The 20431-nt window shown below is 44.1% G+C and overlaps 1 pseudogene; it reads left to right on the top strand.

Annotated features, from left to right (window-relative positions):
- LOC122739455 overlaps positions 1–20148 on the top strand; it is a 42418-nt pseudogene extending 22270 nt beyond the window's left edge.
- The last annotated feature ends 283 nt before the right edge of the window (positions 20149–20431 follow it).

The raw sequence follows: 20431 nt of genomic DNA, 5'->3' as shown, positions 1-20431 counted from the left end.
TATATGATGAAGGGTGATGGTGGTAGGGATTTAAGAGAGTAGGATAATGTTTTCCAGGGCAAATCATACAGGGGGAATTCTATCTATGATGTGAGATCTGCAGTCTAAGGACACTAGCCTCCACCATGATGCTTCTTGCCCAAGACATTCCATCTCCCTAGGATGAAAGAAGATGCATAATAGAATAAATATCATGGAGAAGGGAATAGGATGGAAGGGAAACAGTTAACAATAGTAATCATGAAAAAGAGAAAAGGGGGAAAAATTGTACAAAAAATATTTATAGCAACTCTTGGTGGAGGCTAAGAATTGAGAATAAAGGGAATGTCCATCAAATGACGAATGATGGAGAAAGCTGTGCTATATGATTGTAGTGGAATGGTCTTGTGCTACAGGAAATGACAAAAGGATGATCCCCCCCAAAACCTGGAAAGACTAATGAACATCAATGTATTAAAAAAAGACATTCATCTCCCAACGCTGGGCATTTTCACTGGTGGTCCCCCACATCTGGAATGTTCTTCCTCCTTGTTTCTACCTTCTGTCTTCCTTTAAATCCTGGCCAAAATTCCACCTTCTACAAGAAGCCTTTCTTCATCCTTCTTGACTTCTCTCTTTGATTATCTCCACCTTATCTTGTACATTGCTTGGTTTGTTTGAATGTTGGCTTTCAAGTTAGATCGTAAACTCCTTGAGGGCAGGGACTGACTTTTGCCTCTCTTTGCACTTAGCACAGTGCCTGGCATGTAGTAGTAGGTGCTGAATAAATGTTTATTGTTTCACTCACTATCAGAAGTCTGTAGAGCAAAAGAGGTCAAAGGGAGAGAGGGGTTATGAAAGCAGCAAATTCAAGGAATGACAGTGTCAGAAGCCTGGGCTTACAAATGGAACAGGTGCTAGGGTCTTTCTGGGTCCTCTGCCTATCCCTCAAGCAAATGGATGGGATAAAAGGGATTTGGGGCTGAAAGGAAAAGACAGACAGACACAAAGACATAGAAATAGAGACAGAGAGAAATAGAGAGACAGAGAGAAGCACCACTCCTCCAAACTAATTTGTTTTACCACAGGGCGTCCATATGGTGACTGTGCCAGAAGAAATCTCATGTTTTGGACTTTAAGTGACTCTGAATGTGCCTACACGTCTTTGGGACTGACAAATGAGGGTCTCTATCTTTTTTCTCTTTACACTTTGTTTATTAATATTGTGAATTGTGTACTTGAAAAAATGGGGAGGGACAGCTAGGTGGCGCAGTGGATAGAGCACCGGCCCTGGAGTCAGAAGGACCTGAGTTCAAATTCGGCCTCAGACACTTAACACTTACTAGCTGTGTGACCCTGGGCAAGTCACTTAACCCCAATTGCCTCACTTAAAAAAAAATGAAAAAGTGGAGAACTAGTCTTGGTATGCAGGGAATATACCTATAAGGCTGGTAGGGTAGTAGATAGAGCACTGGACCTAGAGTCAGGAAGACCTGAGTTCAAATCCAGTCCTAAACACTCACTGGCTGTGTGACTCTGGGAAAGTCACTTTGCTTCTGTCTGCCTCAGTTTGCTCATCTGTAAAAGGGGATAATAATAGCACCTACCTCACAGGGTTGTTCTGAAAAGAAAACAATAATGTTTGTAAATGCTTTTGCAAACCTTAATGTGCTATATAAATATTAGCTATTATTTCCATTTTCCTGGGGCAGTTAGGTGGTGCTGGCCCTGGAGTCAAGAAGACTCATCTTTGTGAGTTCAAACCTGGTCTCAGACACTTATTAAGTGTAACCCTGGGCAAGTCACTTAACCCTGTTTGCCTCAGTTTCCCCATCTGTAAAATGACCTGGATAAGAAAATGGCAAAACACGCCAGTATCTTTGCCAAGAAAACCCCAAATAGGGTCATGAAGAGTCGGACACAACTGAAGAACAACAGCAATCCATTTCCCCAGGTTTTGCGTTGTACAGCAACAATAAGAAAATGGTCCAAAATGTTCCCAGTCCCTTATAGGGAATAAGGATCTTGGAGACAAGGATGATTCAAAATCCTGCTGTCATACGGAGGCTATCGTTTGAGACCTGAGCCTGTAGCTCCTTATCAATAACCCAACTTCCTGCAAGGATCAGCTCCCATCATTTTGTATTATGGTGATTTGTTTATGAATCATAAACCACTTCTCCTCTGAACCCCCCCCATCCCCCCAAGATAATTAGCTCCATGAGGTCTAATATTAGTCTTACTCACTTACATAAACAATGTCTGTGTGTTTTCAGTACTTCCACATTTGCAAAATGTAATTGGATGGAACTGGCTTGAATTTACTCTCCCCCCAGCTTGGAGGCCAGTAGGAATTAGAAAACAGGTCTGAACTAGTAGAAAGGGCCGTGGACTTGATGGCAGAAGACCCAGCCGCCACTCTGGCCTTGTTAATACTTAAAACTCCCTATGTCTCAGGTCCCAGCAGACTCTCAGAATTTTTTGCTCTTCATCTGTTTCCCTGCCTCCAGTCTCCTCCCTTCTCCAATTCTTCATCCACATCACTGCCAAACTGATATCTCTAAAGCACGTGTCTGACCAAAGCCCTCCTTGACTCACCAACCTCCGATGGTTCTCCCTCCAGTGGCCTCTTCAATAAAATACTAGGATAAAAAAGTCCACTGCTTGGCATTTAAAATCCTTCAAAATCTCACTCCAAGCTATCTTTCCCGACATGTTACACATTGCTTCCTTTCATTCACTCCACATTCCAACCAAACAGGCCTATTTGTTATTCTCCATACATGAATTCCATCTCCCATCACCATGCTTTTGCACAGGCTGAGCCCCAGGCCAATAATACATTACCTCCTCAACTCCACCTGCCTTTAAGGAATTCCTAGCTTCCTTCAAGGCCCAGCTGAAGGGCCACTTACCACATGGGTTTGTCCTTATCTTCTCAGTTCCTAGTACCTCTACCCAGAAATATATTTTACAGACACTTTGCATTTATTTATCTATATTCTTGTTATCTCCTCCAAGGAATTTAAGCTTCTTGAGGACAGAGAATGTTTCTCTTTTGTCTTTGTATCTTGGGTACTTAGCACAATGCTGGACATAGAGAAGACATTTAACAAATACTCGATGAATTCAGCAACCTGTTCCTCCTTTTTGATGAGATCAGATCCAGAATGGAACTTCCTTTTGTTGTTTTCTTTTGAAGGATGAAATTATCATTAAGGCAAGTCAAGGAATTTATTAGCTGCTCTGTTTTGGACAGAGAGAGGTCTGGATAATTGAAGCCTGCTACCATGACTATCTCACACTCCTGTGATTCTGGTCTATTTCCCAAACCCATCAATCTCTTCTTTCTGTTCAGTTCCTCAATCTACAGTTTACTCCAATGATAATGTTGCTTCTGATCCTACTCTTTTCAATCCAAAGCTTCCCTTTGTCTTTCCTGGATTTCCTTACATGAGACTTCTTCTTCTGCTTCCTATCTTCACCATTCCCATTTTTTTTTTACCTATTCTGTTCTTTTGGATTAAAGTATTTCCCTCCAGAGCCACCCTATGGTCATAGGTCCAATGCCACCAAGTTTCGGTGACAATTGTTTTTTTTTTGTTTGTTTGTTTGTTTGTTTTTGCTGGGCAATGAGGGTTAAGTGGCTTGCCCAGGGTCACACAACTAGTAAGTGTCAAGTGTCTGAGCCAGATTTGAACTCAGGTCCTCCTGAATCCAGGGCCGGTGTTTTATCCACTGCGCCACCTAGCTGCCCATGGTGGCAATTCTGAGGTTAAATCAACTCCCCCCCCCCCCTTTCCCCACCTCCAGCAATGTTCTTTAGTTCATCTCATTGGTCACACTTGGTGCATTTATGTTTACCCATCAGAGATCATAGGTCTTATTGCTGCCCTTTACTTTGGAAATGTCTCTTGCAAATTTCTTGGTGTCTCTACAGCTAATCTCCTTCTTTCTTTGTAGCCAAAAGAATGCCTTGTCTTTCCTTGTAAATAGAACCCAGGTCTCTCTATGTCCATTTCTTCTTGTTCTTCCTTTGTCTCTCTGTATTGTCCCTGGGAGGGGAATCCTTATCAAAAGGCATTCAGCCTTTTTCTGACTACACTTCAGGATGGTGAAACGCTGTGTGCATTGTCCCAATTTCCTAAGATGATGCACCGTTCCATCCCCCAAAAGCCTTTGAATATGGGTATGGCTGAAAAGACCAATAGTAAAAAGTAGTTCTTTCAATACACACCATTTGGGAAAAGCAGGTCCTTTGGCCTGTGGCCAAACAACTCTTTGAATGGATGGTCCTCTGGAGCTAACCATAGACTGAAAGAGAGAACATTCAGACCAGAAGGAGCATTAGAGAGCTAGCCCATCTCTCTCATTTCATGGATGGAAACAAGGCTCAGAAAGGGGAAGTTTCTTGTGACTTACTCAGGGGCATATTGGGATTACTGTAGATGGAATAAATGGGTACCTGTGTAAGATGATTTGAAGGGGGCCACAAAGGCATCCCCCTTCACCCAAATATTTCTTCTATATCTTGCTATGCCATCTACAATTCTCCTCCATTATAACTGTCCCTTTAGGGGGAGAACACAGCAGAGATTTGTATTTGGAATCAGAGGTTTGAGTTTTGGCCCTTAGGAAGCCACAAAGTCCCCAGGCCTTGTTGATATCAGAGATTCCTTACAGCTAAAAAGTCCACTAGTGTACCTGGAAGGCCCAGGTAAAATACATGCATCTCATCAGGGAAGGGGAAGGAGGGTCCACCAACATCTTAGCACAGATGTTCTTTCTTAAAGAGCAGACACGATATTTGCTACAAGGGTTTTATTTTTCTTTTTTCTTTTTCCTTTGGGATGGGGGGAAGGTAGGAAAGAGAAAATGAAGGCATGTTAATTTTGAAAAGTACAATTGGGCAGCTAGGTGGCATAGTGGATAAAGTGCTGGCCCTGGATTCAGGAGGGCCTGAGTTCAAATACAGCCTGAGACACTTGACACTTACCAGCTGTGTGACCCTGGGCAAGTCACTTAACCCTCATTTCCCCACAAAACAAAAAAAAAGAAAGAAAAGAAAGAAAGAAAAGTACAATTTTTTTTTGTGAGACAATTGGGGTTGAGTGGCTTGCCCAGGGTCACACAGCTAGTGTCAAGTGTCTGAGGCCGGATTTGAACTCAGGTTCTCCCGAATCCAGGGCCAGTGCTCTATCCACTGTGCCACCTAGCTGCCCCTTACAATTTAAGTTTAAAAGGAGTTTAGGGGGAAGATTATTAAAATGCTAGCTGGCTAAGATCCTGAGGAAGTGACGCAAAGGACAAGAGCACTTGGGCAAAGAGTCTGTGTGAATGAGCATGGATGCGAGGGTAGAGATGGGGGCTGCTACAGTGGGGTCCAGGGGGCAGTGAGGGGAGGAACCTGTGAAGAGGTAATGTGGAGAGATAAAAGGAAGGGGTTTCTAAGACTACCACTTCTACAATTTTGCCTGGTGTTTGCCCAGTTGTAGCCATAGGCAATGTGGTTGGTGTGGTGGTTAGGGTACTAGATTTTGGGGAATAGATTCATGGGCTCAGTTACCTATTACCTATGAGAAAATCTCAGTTTTCTCCTCTATAAAGTGGGGGGATTGACTTACCCATGCTCTAAGATCCTTTGCAGCCTCATATCCCATGTGAGACAGTAGAAATAACATATAATTTGGATCTGAGTTCAAATCCTAACCCTGGTATTTTTTTTTTTTTTACCTATTTGTCTTTTGGCAAGTTGCTTAACCTGTCTAGGTCTTAGCTTCCTCATTTGTTTTAAATGATGTTGGATCTCCAAAAGAGAAAAAGACCTATTTGTACAAAAGTATTTATAGCAGCTCTTTTTGTGGTGGCTAAGAATCGGAAATCAAAGGAATGCCTATTCATTGGGGAAGGGCTAAACAAGCTGTGGTATATGATGGTGATGGAATAGTGTTGTGCTATAAGAAATAACAAGCAGGATGACTTCAGAAAGGCCTGGAAAGACTTGTATGAACTGATGTATAGTGAAGTGAGCAGAATTGTGCACAGAGATGGCAATATGGCTTGATGAAGAACTGTGAATGACAACTATTCTCAGCAATACAATGATCCACGACAATCCCGAAGGACGATGGATGAAGCATACTACCCACCTCCAAAGAAAGAACTGATATTGATAAAACAGACTGAAGCATGCTATTTTTCTCTTTCTTTCCTTTTTTTTTTTTCCTTTTAATCAGGTTTTCTTGTATGAAATAATGATGTTGGAGCAGGTGATCTCTGAGGGCTCTCCTAGCTCTGAAAGTTATAATCCTGTGATGATTATCTTCATCTTGCCCTGTTGCTCTCCCCCAGTCTTTGCTCCATGCCTCCTGTCTGGGACTCCAGATTCCCAGGGTCCTCAATTACCGAGGCCCTCCCTAGAGTTGCCCCCTCTTCTCCTCTTTTCCTTGTGGAAGAATGTAACGGCCTCCATCAACTGACTCCTTTCAAAACTCCCACTGGGGTTAAAAGGGCTGTGAACATCAAATGTCTCCTCGAAGTGGTTTCAGGGCACAGGCTGATCAAAGTGGGTTGCAGACAGCCGCACATTCCCATGTACACCCTCAATAGAAAGCAAGAGGGGAGCGCTACCGCCCTAGGGTTGTAACTGAATGCCCCCCAGCTTTGTAATGAAGGAAGCAAAGGGCAGGAGTAGAGACTTTAATTTGGCAACTGAGCCTCCCTCTGGGCACAGCCACCCCCCCAAGGCAGATTAAAATCTACTTTGGATCAAGTAGTGGCTGAAAGGTGGCAGGAGAATAGAAGGGTTTTGTTTGTTTGTTTCGAGCAGTGTGCACAAGTCAGAAACCCCAAGCTTGGAGTCTGGCTCTAGGAATTTGGCAGAGGCCTTTAACCCTTTCTGAGACTGTTTCCTCATCTGATCACAGATCTGGAACTTGAACCCAGAGCCTGGAACTCCATACCTGAATCTTCACCCTCTAAACTGTGTGGCCTCCTTAATCCGGAGAAGGAGCTCAGGGAAGAAAGCCAGGGGGCCTGGAGGGAAGAAGTTGTTCAGTCATTTTCGGTCGTGTCTGACTCTTGGTGACCCCATTTGGGGTTTCCTCGGCAAAGATACTAGACTAGGTCTCCATTTCCTTCTCCGGCTCATTTGACAGATGAGGAAACTGAGGCACACAGGGTGAAGTGACTTGTCCAGGGTAATACAGGTAGGAAGTGTCTAAGGCCGTATTTGAACTCAGGAAGATGAGTCTTCCTGACTCCAGGCCCAGGACTCTATCCACTGTGGATTCAGGAAGACCTGAGTTCAAATTTGGCCTCAGACACTTACTAGCTATGTGGCCCTGGGCGGGTTTCCCTTTGTTGTCTCATCTACAAAATGGGGATAATAATAGCACCCACTTCCCAGGGTTGTTGTGAAGATCAAATGAGATCATATTTGTAGAGGACTTAGCTAGCACAGCGCCTGGCCTATCATAAGAGCTCTATTGTTGTTGTTTAGCTCAGTCATACCCATCTCTTTGTGATCCCATGGACTTTTGTGATGTCCATGGGGTTTTCTTGGCAAAGATACTGGCGAGGTTTGCCATTTCCTTCTCCAGTGTGTCCCCACTTTACAGAGGAGGAAACTGAGGCAAACAAGGGTTCAGTGACTTATCCAAGGTCACACAGCTAATAAGTGTCTGAAGCTAGATTTGAGCTCAGATCTTCCCAACTCCGGGCCCAGAACTCTATCCATTGTACCACTTAACTGCCCCAAGTGCTAGGTACATGTTAGCTATCATTATTCTCACTGGTATTTTTATAACACTCAGGGCTTCCAATGGGATCTTTGTGAATTGGGGAGCTGAGAGCACAACATCATTAGGACGAGGGCCTGTTAAATGAGGTGCCAGGTTGGTCCCATTATTCAGTTGGAAGGAACATGACTGAGTTGTAATGAGCAAAACCGGCCTCCGTGTTCTGAAGAGCTGGGGGAGGCTCTTCATGAGCAGGTAGAATGATAAAGAAAGGGAGGATGGAGTGAGTCATATGCGCAGCCAGCAGCCCTCTCAGATGCCCTTCCCCAGTGGGCAAGAGGGAATGGTGAGGAGAATACCAAATTGTGGCCATGGTTCTTCAAAGTCCTCTTCGACTTTGGAGCTCTGAAAACACAGATCAAAACCAGCACAAAGGTTGCCAGCCTATTTAACGAGGCAGGAGTTGTCAGAACAGTTTGACAAATTGGATTTGCTCCGTCCTTGGGGAGTCAAGGTGAGGATTTCAGAAATATGCCCGAGGACTCTTGGTCGTTTCTATCAAGAAACCAAAGAATAAGGATCAAAAATAGGAGCACAGCATGGGTTCAGCTCAAATACTCTGTCTTCTAAAAACCCGTTTGTTGCTATTGTGGTTTGGTCACATCTGGTTCTCTGTGACCCCATGGCATGCCAATACTTTTCAGGGGATTTTTTTTCTTTTTGCAGGGCAATGAGGATTAAGTGACTTGCCCAAGGTCACACAGCTAGTAAGTGTCAAGTGTCTGAGGCCGGATTTGAACTCAGGCCCTCCTGAATCCAGGGCCAGTGCTTTATCCACTGTGCCACCTAGCTGCCCCCCTAAAAGAAACTTTTTTGTGTGTGTGAGGAAATTAGGGTTAAGTGATTTGCCTAGGGTCACAGAGCTAGTAATTGTTAAGTGTCTGAGGCCAGATTTGAACTCAGGTCCTCCTGAATCCAGGGCAGGTGCCTTATCCACTGCACCACCTAGCTGCCCACAGGGGATTTTCTTGGCAAAGCTACTGGAATCATTTGCCATTTCCTTATTCAGCAGATTAAGGCAAAGAGGGTTAAGTGACTTGCCCAGAGTTACACAGCTACTAAGATTTGAACTCAGGTGTTCTTGACTCCAGGCCAAGCGTTCTATCCACTGAGTCACCTAGTTGCTTCCAAAACCTGTTTGGCCAGTGCTAAATCATGCAAACATGGCTTGTCAGAGCTAGAGGGACCCTTAGAACATAAGGTGCTGCATAGAAGTGGAGCCTAGATGTAGAAAATCACAGCTGGAAGGGACCTTAAGATACAAAACATTGGCATCCCAAGGGGCCTTAGAACATAGGGTGCTACTTATGGCTAGAAGGGACTTTAGGACCTAAAACATCAGAGCTTGAAGGGTCCTTAGGATCTAGAATGTTAGTTCTGAGAGGGACCTTAGAACATAGAAAACTAGAGCATAGGGCTTAAATAAACCCTAAATTTTACAGATGAAGAAACAAAAGCTAAGAAGGGAGATGTAATTTGCCCCAAATCTCACAGCAGTTTAATGGCTGAGCCAGGAGTATATCCTGGGCCTTGTCAGTTCCAGTGTAGAGCTCTTTCCACTTCACTGTTGAGCAGCTAGGTGGCGCAGTAGATAGAGCACTGGACCTGGAATCAGGAAGATCTGAGTTCAAATCCAGCCTCAGACACTTAACTAGCTGTGTGACCCTGGGCAAGTCACTTGATGTCTGTCTACCTCAGTTTCCTCATCTATAAAGTAGAGATAATAACAACAGAATGAGATAATAACATTTGTTAAACACTTTGCAAAACTTTAAAGTGTGATGTAAATGCCAACTGTTATTACTACTTACCACTTATGCCTCAACCAAGAGCATGTGCCCTCCCAAATCTAAGCACAGGGAGGACAGGCCTAGCTGGGAAACCTACTTCCTCAGGACCCTCCCCACACCTCCTTTAGCCTTTCCTGACTCTGAGGCAGTTTCAGGATTGGATCCTAGTGTTCTCATGTCATCTCTCTCTAAGTGCTTTATAGTTTTCAGAGGCTTTCCTTACAACAACCCTGTAAGACTGGCAATATCATAATCATTATTTCCATTTTACACATGAGGAAACCGAGGCATGGACTGATGAAATATCCACATTCATCCAGGTAGGACGTCTCATAGTGGGGACCTGAACCTAGGTTTTCTGATGCCAATTCCGAGGTTGCTACAACATCGCTGGCCTGTCTTTGTATCAATGAATCCACAAGCATTTATTAAGTGCCCACTGCGTGCTAGGCTGAGAACAAAGAACGAAACAATCTCTATTCACGAAAAGCTTACTTACAACCAATCAAAGCACAAGCATTTATTAAGTGCTTACCACATGCGAGGCACTATGTCAGACTGGGAGGGTATGAGTATAAAGAATGAAACAACCCCTTCTCACCCAGAGTTTATTTAGCAATCAACCCACCCACAAGCATTTATTAAGTGCTTACCACATGCGAGGCACTATGTCAGACTGGGAGGGTATGAGTATAAAGAATGAAACAACCCCTTCTCACCCAGAGTTTATTTAGCAATCAACCCACCCACAAGCATTTATTAATTGCCTACTGTGTACCAGGTACTGTGCTTACCCTTGGGATACAAGGTGAGACAGTCCTCATTCCCAGGGAGCTTACAATATAGCATAGGGAGACCACATGTATATACACGGGCATATACAAAAAAGATTGAAAATAAAAACAAGGTAATTTGGGGGGGGGGGAGGTAGGGTAGGGAGAGGAAACACTAGTAACTGGAGGTAGGGGAAGGGATAAAGCTCGATCTGAACCCTGAAGGAAATTCGGCATCATAAGAGGCAAAGGTAAGGAGGGGCCTTGTTTCAGGCATGGGGGTATCAGAGAAAACAAAGATGGAGCACTATGTATTAGAAACAGGAAGAAGACCAGTTTGACTGCAGTGGGGAGTATGTGAGAGGGATCAACGTGTCATAAATCTGGAAAGAGAAGTTGGAGCCAGGGTGTAAAGGGCTTGAATTATCAAACAGAGGAGTTTATATTTTATTTGGAAGGAAACAGGGAGACACTAGAGTTTATTGAGTAGAGGAGTGACATAATCATATTTGAGTGTCAGAAAAATCATTTTATTGTTCTTTGTTTTTAATTTTTATTTATTTAATTTTTAATTTGTGGAATAAAATAAGCATTTCCATAATGTAGTATACTTAAAAAAAGAAAATTGCACATGAAACTGCAAATTTATTATGTACAACTTTTAAAATATTTAATTAAAAAAATTTTTGACAGTTGTGCAGAAGATAGATTCCAGTGGAGAGGGACTTGAGGTAGAGAGACCAATATGGGTCCTTTACAATAACCCAAGGAAGAGGTGATAAGGACCCTAATGAGGGTGGTAGTTATGGGAATGGAGAGGGGGAAAACCTCAAGATGTTGCAGAGATAGAAAGCTGCAGAATAATATGGGTGGTTTTTTTTTTCTTTTTTTGGTGGGGCAATGAGGGTAATGACTTGCCCAGGTCACACAGCTAGTAAGTGTCAAGTGTGTGAGGTTGGATTTGAACTCAGGTCCTCCTGAATCCAGGGCTGATGCTTTATCTGCTGTACCACCTAGCTGCCCCAAATAATGTCTTTTGGGGCCACAGTATCTCACTAACACTGTCCTCTAAGGCAGAGGCGTCAAGTACAGCAGCCATCCTACACCAGATTAAACTATAATTGGGAAATATCTAACAAAATAAATAAAAATGCAATCGAGCATAGATGATGTTAATTTGTGGTTTTCTAAATCTAGATACAGCCCGGAATGATCCCAGATCTTTCACACTGATACCCTGAGGAATAAGGAGACCATAGTTTATGTTCATGGAGGTAGGCTTTCCATAGGTACAATTATGACTCTAGAAAGAATAAAGTAAGGATCACATGTAGACCCACTCACTACCCTACTCCTTGGAGATACCAAGGTGGAAAAAGACAGTCTTTGCCCTCACTGAATTTGCTATCTGACAGGGAGAAGGTGACTTCTTCATCCACAGCGGTCATCCAAGTGGGAATGTGATAAATGCAGAGGAAGCATCCAAAGTGCTTTGAGAAATCTGAGAAGGGAGAGCTCAGGATCCATTATATGATGCTTCTTCCGTATGAGCCATAAAATATTTTCACTTCCTCGGCTGAACTTCCATGGAGATGATTGATCCATCCTTCCTTTCTCCAGGCTGTATCTCACCCTCCCGGGACAAGGCCCAGACCTCCATCTCATCTTTGGGGTAAAGTTACAAAGTAATATTTCAGTCCACGATATGGTAAGCCCTTGCCCTAGTTTGTGACCTTGATGTTCATCGTTTCCTTAATTGTTTGTTTGGAAATAAATGCATTCTTTTTTTAAAAAAAAATAAATTAATTAATTAATTTATTTATTTACATATAAGGTATTTTTAAATGCATTCTTTTAATTAATTAATTAAATTGTCAACCATAAATGCATTCTTAATGTGTGCTTCTTTATAGGATATTTGTGTGTGTCTGTGTGTGTGAGGGGGAGCAATGAGGGTTAAGTGACTTGCCCAGGGTCACACAGCTAGTAAGTGTCAAGTGTCTGAGGCTGAGTTTGAACTGAGGTCCTCCTGAATCCAGGGCCAGTGCTCTATCCACTGCGCCATCTAGCTGCCCCTCCAAATATACTTTTTTTTTTTTTTTGCAGGGTAGTGGGGATTAAGTGACTTGCCCAGGGTCACACAGCTAGTAAGTGTCAAGTGTCCGAGGCTGGATTTGAACTCAGGTTCTCCCGAATCCAGGGCTGGTACTTTATCCACTGTGCCACCTAGCTGCCCCTATGTGTGCTTATTTAAATATGGAAGCTGCATACCCTTGTCATACTTTCTCATGCAGTGTGCCTCGTTACCTTACAATGACACTGATAATAAAGGAACATCCCCTCTACCCCTGCCCCCTGCCAGGGCATCAGTTAAATGGCACAGTACATAGACCACTGGCCTGGAGTAAGGAAGATCTGAATTCAAATCCAGCCTCAGACACTTACTAGCTGTGTGACCCATGGCAATCACTTCACCCTGTTTGCCTCAGTTTCCCCATCTGCAAAATGAGCTGGAGAAGAAAATGGCAAACCACTCTAGTATCTCTGCCAAGAAAACCCCAAATGGGGTCACAGAGTCAGATGTGACTGAACAGCAACAACAAAAAAACAGAGGGCATCAAAGAGACCCCCTTTACCCACCTCCAAAACTGAAAAAAGTAGGAGTGGAAAGAGTATTGAACTTGGAGTCCCAGGACCTGAATTCAAATCCTGAAGCTCTCGAAGCTGGTTTGCTTCTCTTCCTGTTAGAAGGCAGGATGCCCAGCTTCCTCTTTCCTCATTTCTACAGGGTTAGGGGATTTAGTGCTAGAAGGAATTTTAGAGACCATCTTGAGTCTAACTTCTTCAGGGATGGGAAGTGACTAGCCCAGAATCACCCAGGGGCAAAACCATTTCAAGGTTTCTTCTAAGCCTTGGATATTCCATCATTATCAATAATAAAGGGGTTTGGGGGGTAACTATTATTGACAATACCAATATATTGGCATTATATTCCTTGCTTCAGTACTTCATGGATCTGTGTTTTAAGTAGTGTGGGTATAACCCCACCCCTACCCCCTCCTACTACTTGTGTGTAGTTATCCCTTCCACGTTGTAGGGGTTAGGGGCAGGGCGGCTCTGCAATCTAGAAAATCCACGTAAGATTTTTTGACCCTCTCTTTGTACCAGAGAAAAAGTCTAAATTATTAGAATATTAAAAGATAAAATATATATAGTATTATATACATATATTTTATGTATTTCTGAATTTCTAAACTTTTTCTATGTTGTCTGTTAGCCTATGAGCGTTATCTGCGACTTTCACAAAACTCTCTCACTTAAATCTAATTTCCCATAAGAAATGCTGACCTGTGATATATTGAAACCACCTTGGAGAAAGTTGTGATGTGGAAGGGATAACTGTATATATGTGGGGGTAGGAATGGAGGATATCTTTCTAGGGTGGGGGTTCTGGGTGGCCCATGTGGCATTAATGAGGGGAAACACCTGGGCACCTTGATGAGAAGAGGTAAAATCCAACATCAAAAGCAAACCCTAGGGGCAGCTAGGTGGCACAGTGGATAAAGCACCGGCCCTGGATTCAGGAGTACCTGAGTTCAAATCCAGCCTCAGACACTTGACACTTACTAGCTGTGTGACCCTGGGCAAGTCACTTAACCCCCATTGCCCCACAAAAAACAAAAACAAAAAAACAAAAACAAAATTATGGGGCAGCTAGATGGCGCAGTGGATAGAGCACCAACCCTGGATTCAGGAGTACCTGAGTTCGGATCCAGCCTCAGACACTTAACAGTTACTAGCTGTGTGACCTTGGGCAAGTCACTTAACCCCAATTGCCTCACCAAAAAAAAAAAAAAAAAAAGCAAACCTTACCTTTTACATAATTTTGCAGCGGGCCTGCTATATTGTAGCTAGCTGAAAGCCTGGTCAACTGCAGTATGGCGTAGTGAAAAAAATATCAGATCTTCTGGAAACAGAGGGTCTGGGTTCAAATCTTACCCTTTGTCTTTAATCAGCTGTGTGACCTTGGGCAAGTAACTTCTTTTCTGTCATCATTGAGTTGTTTTAGTCATGTCCAACAATTCTTTGTGACCTCATTGGGGGTTTTCTTGGCAAAGATACTGGAGTGGTTTGCCATTTCCTTCTCCAGCTCATTTACAGTCACTTCCCCTTTCTGCTAATTACTACATGTGTGCCCTTAGACAAATGAATATTCCTCACCAGGTCTCAGTTTTCTAATCTGAAAAAAATGAAAGACTTGGACTCCAGGGGCCCTTCCAACGCAGATAATTATCCTCGTACTCTCCTACGGGCCCCTAAAGTCTCTGTTCTATTCGTGGTAGCTGGGACACTGGAGGGAGCGCTCAGTTACCAAGTCCCTCCCCAGGGTGTTCTCTTCCCACCACCTCCTGTCTTTACTGTCTGACCGCCCCCGCCAGCTCATCTGATCTCTTTCAAAGAGCACAATGGGGCGAAAAGGGCATGAGCACTCAGTGCCTCATTCAAGCGCTTTCAGGTCTTTGGGAGATAAAGGGTGGGTTTGCAGACGCCAGTGCTTTCCGACTGCATCTTCAATAGAAAGCAAGGGGGGGAAATGCTGCCGTTATAGAACTGTCACTGAATGGCCTCCCCCGGCTTTGTGGGGAACAAGGCAAAGGTCAGAAACAGAGGGAGCTGAATGTGCCAGCCAAGCCCTCTCTGCAGGCCCAGGCCCCCATGCAGAGTCAAATCCACTGGAGACCACTGGCTGCAAAGACAGCCAGGCTGGAAGTCAGAAGAACAGATGCTCAGTTCACTCCTGTCCGCTTAACCGGCCTTGGAGAGGTAAATGAAGCACCCGTGCCTCAACAGCCCTTCTGTGACTCGGGCTCCAGCTGAACAAGCCATGACCTGGTGGCGAAGCTTCCAATGACTCAGCCAGGCTGATTGATAAACCATTGGGCATTAATTAAGTGCCTAAAAACAACAATACTATTCACTGGTGTTTATATGGTGCTTTAAAGTTTGCAGAGTTCTTGACAAATATTATCTCATTTGACCCTCAAAACAACTCCAGGAGGCAGGAGCTATGGTCGTCCTCATTTTTCTTGGTGGTTGTTCAGTCATTTTAGTCATGTCTGACTCTCCATGACCCCATTTGGAGTTTTCTTGGCAGAGATACTGGAGTGGTTTGACATTTCCTTCTCCAGCTCATTTTGAAGATGGGGAAACTGAGACACACAAGGTGTGAGTGTCTGAAGTTAGGTTTGAATTTAGAAAGATGAGTCTTCTGATTCCAAGCCCAGGGCTCTATGCACTATGGTGCCACCTAGCACCACCCCCAACTCTTTATGACTCCTTGGGGTTTTTTTTCTGACAGATACCGGAGTCCAATTTGCCATTTCCTTCTTCAGCTCATTTTACAAGTGAAGAAACTGAGGCACATGAGGTGAAGTAACTTGCCCAGGGTCACACACTTGGTAAGTGTTTGAGGTAAGATTTGAGCTCAGGTGACTCTATTCTATCTACTATGCCATCTGGCAACCCCCCAGATGCTTCATGACCCCTTAAGGTTTTGCTGGCAAAGATACTGGAGTGGTTTTCTGTTTCCTTCTCTAGATCACTTTATAGATGAGGAAAATGAGGCAAATAGTGACTTGCCTAGGGTCACACAGCTAGGAAGTGTCTGAGGCCAGATTTGAACTCAGGAAGATGAATTTTCCTTATTTCAGGTCCAGCACTACCCTCTCTACGGTGACCAACCCTAACTCTGATGGTCTTTTCTCAGTCCTCATCCTGCTTTACTTTCCTATGGCTTTTAGACCACTGAGTACTCCCTCTTCCTTGATGTTCTTTCGTCTCTGAACTTCCATGAGGCTGCTCTCCTTGGCTTTCCTCCTACATGTCTGGTCTCCTTTGCTGACTCTCTCCTACCATTTTTGATATGTTGCCCAGGACCCTTTTCCCTCCCTTCTTCTTTCCCATAGATCTATGGTTCCAAGGGACCCGGGGATCATTTCTCGTAGTTTTCCTTCTCTCTCTCCTATGCCACCAGTTTCCAGACCATTGTTGCAATAAGATAAATATTCATGAAGCACCTAGCATGCATCAGGTACTGAAGTGAGGCTACATAACCCATAAACAATCTTCATTATAAGATGATGAAATGATAAGATCAGCATTTTAAGCAATATTACTTAATATATTATCATCTCATTAGCCCTAGAAGAGGTAGTATATTCTTCACTACCTGTCATATCAGTAGCAAAAAGATGAATAGTCTGGAACTCATTCTGCAAGACAGAAATGAGCAATAAAACCATGAATTTTCCTTAGACGACAACAGGATTGAGAGACATCACTGGCTCAATCAATCAGTCCATCAACAAGCATTTATTAAGCACCTACTGCATGCAAGACACTGTGCTAAGCACTGGGATTACAAAGACAAAAATCAAATTTTCCTGCCCTCAAGGGGCTTACAGTCTCTTTGTAAGTTAATGAAATTTGAAAATTGAATATTGAAGCCAGTGAATTTTTAGAAGAAAGCTTTTCTGAGATAATTAATCTTTGTAGTGGATGTTTATATTTACAAAAGAATGCAAACTCCTTGAGGAGCCACTAGAGTAGTTTATATCTACTGAAATATAAGTGCCATATGTAACAACCATAATACCTGGTATTCAAATGGCACAGTGGATAGAGCACTGGGCCTGAAGTCAGGAAGATTCACCTTCCTGAGTTCAAATCTGGCCTCAGACACTTACTAGCTATGTGACCCTGGGCAAGTCACTTCACCAATGGCAAACTTCTCCAATACCTTTGCCAAGAAAACCTCAAATGGGGTCACAGAGAGTCAGACACAACTGAAAACGACTGAACAACAACAAAATAAGAAATATTATCTCATTTGATCTTCATAACAACTCCAGGAGGAAAGCTCTGTTACTATCTTTATTTACAGTTGAGGAACCTAAGGCAGATAGTGGTTAAGTGACTTGCTTAGGGTCACATACCTAGGAAGTCTCTAAGGCCAGATTTTAACTCAGGTGCTCAGGACCAGCACTCTATTATTCAGTGTATCACCCAGCTGACTTACAGGTATACTCCAGTGAGAAATATTATAAAAGTAAATGAGTGCATAATGATTTTTTATCAATAAATTACGTTTTGAAGCAGCAGGCAGAACCACACTCATAAAAAGCCACAAAATTCATTCCCTCGAAAAAGCCAAAGAGCATATGGGAAGGTTCCTACGTGCAACATTCACTTTTGTACTCAGTATAGTTTGTGGAAAGGAAGGGTGTACATTTGAATTGTAATCAGTTAGTACCGACACTGTCCATTGCCTTGGTCCTGATGCTATCTATCCTCACTGACAAAGTTGTAGATGCTGCTTTTTGTTCTTTTGGGTCTGCAAAGAAAACTTTTTTTTTTTTTTGGTGGAGCAATGAGGGTTAAGTGACTTGCCCAGGGTCACACAGCTAGTGTCGTGTCCAAGGTCAGATTTGAACTCAGGTCTTCCTGAATCCAGGGCTGGTGCTCTATCCACTGCACCACCTAGCTGCCTCCAAGAAATCATATTTTGCTGCATTGTTCACCTCACAAAGAGCCAGGATTTTGTTATGGGCCTGGGGGTACGTCAGAAGTTTTCTGGGGGAAATAAGAACCTTCTCCTTGAGAAACTAAACCAAAGGACAGACACACCTAAAGAGATAAATGGCACCAGATCTGGACTGAGATAACTCCAGGAACACCACCCTTTATTCCAGTCTCCCCCACCCCTTGAGATAACCCTATTTGGTGTGACTGCTGCCAAAGTGTTGGGAGGGGACAGAACAACTACCCCTCACCAGACTGCTTCCAACCCTCTCCCCAGTAAGGGAACTTTCTACAGTCTGATGATCACCTCATGGGAGAAAGGTATCTCAGAGAGCCACGCCTCTGTACCATGCCTTCTCCCCTTGAGAAGTCCAAGGATTTCTCTCTTGATTTCCTTTCCCTAGCACCTAAATAAAATATTATTTTGTTCTTATTGGATTGGTTTTTTGTTTTTTGTTTTTGCAGGACAATGAGGGTTAAGTGACTTGCCCAGAGTCACACAGCTAGTAAGTGTCAAGTGTCTGAGGCCAGATTTGAACTCAGGTACTCCTGAATCCAGGGCCAGTGCTTTATCCACTGCGCCATCTAGCTGCCCCTGTTCTTATTGGATTTGTGTGCAAGAGGGTGAAATTCTTTAAAGAGGAATTCCTAAGAGCCCTTCCCCCCAAACCCCTACCAGTTTCCCCCATAACAATTTGAACTGGTTAAGCTTTGGGGTTTTGAAGAGTTCAGAGCTGAGGGTGTTTGAGGGAGTAGTAGGCTTCTGCCAGTCGCGGACGACCATGGATCAGCGCCTTGAAGAGCCACAGGCCACAGTGTGGCTGTACAGTCCGATACGGAAGCCAGAGCTCCTGCCACAACGAGGACATCAGAAAACTGCACTCTCTGTTGCCCATCGGTTCCTGCGTCTCATTCATTTTTCTTCCTCCAGAGCTAGGAGGCCCATCTCAGCTGCATGCAAGCTGCTCCTGAGTACTGAGCTCCATCAGGCACGGTCCTCGGCCATCTCCTCCCAGCTGCTGGTGTCTATTCCCAGAGCCCTCAAGTCTCGCTTACATACATCTCTGTAGCGAAGCACATACTACGTGCCAGATAGCGCTAAGCTCTGATGATACAAAGAAAAAAAAAAACCCAGTTCCTACTGTTATGGGGGAAATTGGTAGGGGTTTGGGATAGGGGTTCTTAGGAATTCCTTTTTAAAGAATTACACCTGGGGGCAGCTAGGTGGTGCAGTGGATAAAGCACTGGGCCTGGATTCAGGAGCACCTGAGTTCAAATCTGACGTCAGATATTTGATACTTACTAGCTGTGTGACCCTGGGCAAGTCACTTAACCCTCATTGCTCCACAAAAAATAAAAATTTAAAAAAGAATTACACCCTCCTTTCCAGGTTGGGCTGGTCTTTGGGAGGGCGCCAGCATGCACCTGGGAATCCTGTGGTTCCTGCTCTGGGCCATGCCGGCACCCCCTCCCCCAAAACACTGAGCTTAGAAGTTCCTCTGTTTCTTTGCAGGGCAGGGAGTTGACATCTTCCATAACAAGGAACGGAAAGTCCGGCGCAAGCAGCCCAAAAGCCAGGACATCTACCTGTGGCCGTTGGTGAAGCTCTACCAGTTCCTGGCCCATAGAACCAACTTGACTTTCAACAAGGTTGTGCTGAAAAGGCTGTTCATGAGCCAACCAACTGCCCCACCCCCATCTCTGTCCTGAATCATCAGGAAGATGAAGCTGCTGGGCAGGGAAAGCAAGACAGCTGTGGTTGTTGGGACTGTGACCCATGATGTGAGGATCGGTATGTGCTCTGTGTTACTAGCAATGCCTGGAATCGCATCCTCAAGGCTGGTGAGAAGATCCTCACCTTTTTTTTTTTTTTTTTGGCGGGGCAATGGGGGTTAAGTGACTTGCCCAGGGTCACACAGCTAGTAAGTGTCAAGTGTCTGAGGCTGGATTTGAACTCAGGTCCTCCTGAATCCAGGGGGCCGGTGCTTTATCCACTGCGCCACCTAGCCGCCCCAGATCCTCACCTTTGACCAGCTGGCTATGAGCTCACCCAAGGGCAGGGGCGCTGTCCTGCTGTCTGGTCCCCAGAAGGGCCGCAACATGTACAGGCATTTTGGGAAAGCACCCGGCACTCCCCACAGCCACACCAAACCATATGTCCTATCCAAGGGCCGAAAGTTCAAGCATGCCAGGGGCCACCTCACCAGCCAAGGCTACGAAAACTAATTCCCCTCCTCCTTGTTATATTAAAGACTTTTGGATGACAACAACAAAAGAATTACACCCTCTTGCACACAAACCCAATTAGAATAAAATAATAGTTTAGGTGCTAGGGAAAGGAAACCAAGAGAGAAGTCCTTGGACTTCTTCTTGATGTAGGAGGCAAAAAAAGGGTTAACAGAAAAGCCTAAGACCCAAGCTCTAATTTAGATCTGAGCTCTATGAAGGATTCAGACCCCAGTTAAGGGATAACTTAAGACTTGAGTCTTCATTAATACAAGTCAGGGGC

Source organism: Dromiciops gliroides, chromosome 2 (genome assembly GCF_019393635.1).
Source record: "Dromiciops gliroides isolate mDroGli1 chromosome 2, mDroGli1.pri, whole genome shotgun sequence".
NCBI lineage: Eukaryota > Metazoa > Chordata > Mammalia > Microbiotheria > Microbiotheriidae > Dromiciops > Dromiciops gliroides.
Note: the sequence above shows the minus strand (reverse complement) of the source record. Positions and strands in the feature narration are given on the sequence as shown.